The sequence below is a fragment of the Lycium ferocissimum genome, chromosome 9, assembly GCF_029784015.1.
Source record: "Lycium ferocissimum isolate CSIRO_LF1 chromosome 9, AGI_CSIRO_Lferr_CH_V1, whole genome shotgun sequence".
Lineage (NCBI taxonomy): Eukaryota > Viridiplantae > Streptophyta > Magnoliopsida > Solanales > Solanaceae > Lycium > Lycium ferocissimum.
Window position 1 is genome coordinate 41,699,585 of NC_081350.1, and position 4,283 is coordinate 41,703,867.

At 32.8% G+C, this 4,283-nt stretch overlaps 1 non-coding gene across 1 annotated transcript; it reads left to right on the plus strand.

Annotated features, from left to right (window-relative positions):
- The first annotated feature begins 3,244 nt into the window (after positions 1-3,244).
- On the plus strand, positions 3,245-3,318 carry TRNAI-UAU (transfer RNA isoleucine (anticodon UAU)). The gene has a single exon. It is a non-coding gene; the product is annotated as a tRNA-Ile (tRNA).
- The last annotated feature ends 965 nt before the right edge of the window (positions 3,319-4,283 follow it).

The window sequence follows — 4,283 nt, forward strand, 5'->3', positions numbered from 1 at the left end:
GAATAAGTAAAACCACCCAATTTTTAAGACCCAAACTCATTGACCCGTTTTAAAGTAAATGATATAGAGCCCGTTTGGATTGGCTTATAAGTTGCTTATAAAGAACGTTTTTAGCTTTTTTGTTTGGTTTCCGCCAACTTAAAGTCATTTTATCTTAAAATAAGCTCAAAAAAATTAATTGGGCCAATTGATTTGAAATTTATCCAAAATGTTCTCCAAAAAAAAATAAGTTGGCCAAATTTTTTTTTTTTTTTTTTTTTCTCCACTTATAAGCTGCTTTTTTTAAGCCCATCCAAACAGGCTCATAATCTTCTCTTGCTATGTCTTCCAGACTTTTGTAAAGATCAACAACAAAGCTGCCCTCGAAGTCTTCCCCATTAAAATTCAAGAATGCATCAAATAGCAGGCTGAGTTTGGGAAGCCATGGGGAAATGTTGGTTCAAATAATCAGCGAAAAGTGGACACCTTTCTTTCCACTTTTCCTCATAAACCCACCATCAGATTTTTTGCTAAATCTCCATTATTCAACACCAAATTTCTCAATCACCTTTCCCTATAGCCAATGAAATCAACATTCCATTTTGGTGTGGTAAAACTTTCCAAGATTTGATTTTTGATAATCAAGATTTGAATTTTATTTCATTTGAGCTTGTGGGTATTGAGGGAAAAAGATGTTAGATCGATTATTGAGTACTAGAAGAGCTTGGCAAGTGAAGAGAATTGTGAGGAATGGAAAGATTGTATCATTTTTAAAACGGGTCAATGGGTTTGGGTGTTAAAAATGCGGTGGGTTTTACTTATTCTAAAATTGAAATACATGACCAATTACAAAATGTCACGTGGCTTTGTAAAAGAGTTAAATTTGACTTGTTAGTTTGAAGGGAATCTTTAAGCCAAAAATAAACTTTAAGGGTATTTTTAGATTTAAAAGGTGGATGGAAGGATATTTTTAGACCCAAAGGTAGAAGGAAGGTATTTATGAGCTTTTTCCGTATTTTTTTTCTCATGTTAGGTTAGTTGGCAGAATTTTTATTTCGAAAAATATCACTCATGCCCCGGTAATCCCACCCTAACCCCATCACGCCATACCACACTAACCCTAAACTTTAAAGAGCCCAACCGATTAAAATGTTGACAGTTCTCTTGGTCTGAAACAGGCACTGTTTTTCTTTTTGTAGCAAATGAGACAGAATCAGAAAAAAAAATAAAACTTGCACGCAACAAGCAAATATTATATGAAAAAAATAAAACTTGCAAGCAACAAGCAAATCTTATATGGAAGAAATATAAAGATGAAGAAATATTATTAAAGGATATTATTAAAGGACAAACTTTAATTTGGAAACGATAACTATTTTGTATACTTCATCTCTTCTTATTTACGTGGCACGTTCTTTTTAGTCTTTTCTAAAAAAAAATCACACTTTTATATCTAAAAATAATATAGAATTAAAATTTAGATTTTATCCTAAATGAGATGATTTATAGCTACAAAATATCTAAGGCTTGTTTAGACAAAAATCTTTATTTTTTTTAATTCAATTTCATGCCTAGTCAAATAAAAGATCACATAAATTAGTACTGTAATCTGTGTATTTCTCATGGATGTTCCCATTAGAACGTCGTCAATAATCTAGGATTATTCATGAAAGTCGTCGCTCGGAAACAATTCTCAACAAGCACATTTTACAACAAAGGCCTTCGGCGGACCATTTTTCTATGAAAATTTGTTGGAATTAGTTTCTAACGGGAGCATATTTTATGAAGTCAGAAATTTCATAAAAAATACGTGTTTCTAGTGTGTGTATATATGTGTATATATATATATTGCAGGGAGAACAATTGTGATGGAAGGGATGAATAAAAGTTAGTATTTTTGTTTCACGCTACAATTGTTGAACTAAAGAGTATACTATAGTTTCTACTATACATCAGTGTTTTAAAAGGCAGTTTCAGGACTCGCCTCGAGGCTCGTCTCAGGGCGGGGCACTGACAAAACGTCTCGGGGCTCACGTGCAGGGCTTATTTCCTGTGAGGCTTACACCCTAAGCGTCCGACGGCATGCCCTAAACACGCCTAACGCCTACGCTCGGGGCTTGCCCAACAGTTCTTACACAAATTATATGTTAAATTTTTTAATTAAAATCATTGACCCTCATAATTCTTTAACAAATGAATTATATTTAATAGTTTTTCATCTATAGAAATAAAAAGATCGGGAGTAACTCAAATACAAGTCGTATATTGCATATTTACTATTTGCGAACATCATGAAGTTGACTATCACTTAATATTTTTTAAAAAAAAATACATTGTCGAATTTTACATTTCACTTGTCATTGGTCTTTTGTCATATGTATCAAAATAATCATATTTTATTATTTCGCTATTTGAAAGTAATTTTATTTTTATTCATGAAGGAGTTACGTTTTAATTATAATACTGATAAGGTTTATTGATTATTTCCTTATAGGGAGATAAACTGAATAGTATGATAATAATAATGTTTTAAGAAAGTGTCATTTTTTCATTGTTTTGAAAGTTAAGATGTTAGATAGAGTTGATTTGCATTTCATAATAGCTTTTATTTCATTGTATTATTTATACTTGTAAAATTATGTTATATAAAATTACAAGTTGTAAGTGGCGTATAATAGATTACTCTGATTATTTTTTTTGTGAGGATCAAACACGAGAGAGTGTGTGTGTGTGTATTTCATTTATTTACAGTTATTTTTTATTTTTTTATATAATTTTACCTATTAAATAATATTTATTGTTATTATATTATTTTAGTTAATAATAAAATTAAATACCCATGGGCCTTAGGCCCCATGCCTCGGGGCTTACGCCTCGCCAAGGCATATATAAAAAGCCCCGTCTTATGCCCCCGCTTTTAAAAACACTGCTATATATAAACGGCTAAGGAGTACAAACACCACATTAACAAATTGTACAAACTCCGTGCACAAATAAGTGCCACATAAATTGAGACTGTGAGCATATTAAACATGTCCATTCTTCCTTTCATTTCTTTGTTAAGGTTTCCAATTTACCGTTCTAATAATGTTCATACTTGTATGTAAATGAAAGATTGATTAGGAAAATCAAAGAAAGTGAAGCTATGATCCATCTAATTATATTCCTCTCGACTAACTTTTGGGTTAAACTAGAGTTTGAAGAATCATAATTCATTAAGATCCAATTAGAGTTGAGTAAGAATATAATGATAGCCACTAGCACTGGTCCCGTAGCTCAGTTGGTTAGAGCGTTGGTCTTATGAGCCGAAGGTCGCGGGTTCGAGCCCCGCCGGGACCAACCCTCCCCCCTCCTTGTTCTTTTTAAACAGCACCATACTCATTAGTTCCAAGCAATCATGGAATATAGGTCTAGTTTTATGTTTCTCTACTGGGATTAATATGTGGAATTATATCTTAATGTCTGGTGTTCATACTCTTCCTGTTCCAGTTAATGAATTATTATTTTTTGATTCGTCCGTTATATCTTTATTCATACTTTTGGGCTTCATATATATTTATATTTCACTTAAGAAAATAGGAGTTGGGCTAATATTAGACACTGTTCGATAATGGATTATCATCACCTAGAATTAGGGTGTGTTCGGTATGAAAGGAAAATATTTTCATGTTTATTTGGTCAAAATTTTTGGAAAATATTTTTTTTAGGAAAACAAGTTCCTCAAAAATGGGAAAAAATGACTTCCCTGATCAAAGTAGAGAAAATAAGTCCACAATTGACATTTCATCAACCACCAAACCCCAACAACCCCACACACCTCCACCACCCCAACCCCAACTTTTTTTTTAATTTTTAAATTTATTTTTTTGGGTTTTCTACACCACCCGTCTCTACTCCCGGTCCCGTGGGACCTCCACCCCCCTCCAAATTTTTTTTTTTTTTAAAAAAGTTTTTTGTTTGGTTTTTTACACCACCAACCCCCACGATACCCCCCCCCCCCAAAAAAAAAAAAACACCCCAAAAAATATTATTCTAAAAAAAAAATATTTTTTTTTTATGGTTTGTTAAAAAAAAAAAAAATATTTTTTTTTTTTTTTTTGTGCTTTTCCACGACCCCCCCCCCCCCCCCCCCCACCCCCTCGTAAATTTTCTACTTCGTATTTAATTTTACCTTTATCAAATATTTATAAAAATGAAAAATTTGCGTGGTTAAATTTGGTGTGGCGTGGGTGGTAGCTAGGGGTGAGGGTGGGTGGTGGTGAGGTATAGTGGATGGTGATGGGGTGGATAATAATAAAAATTTC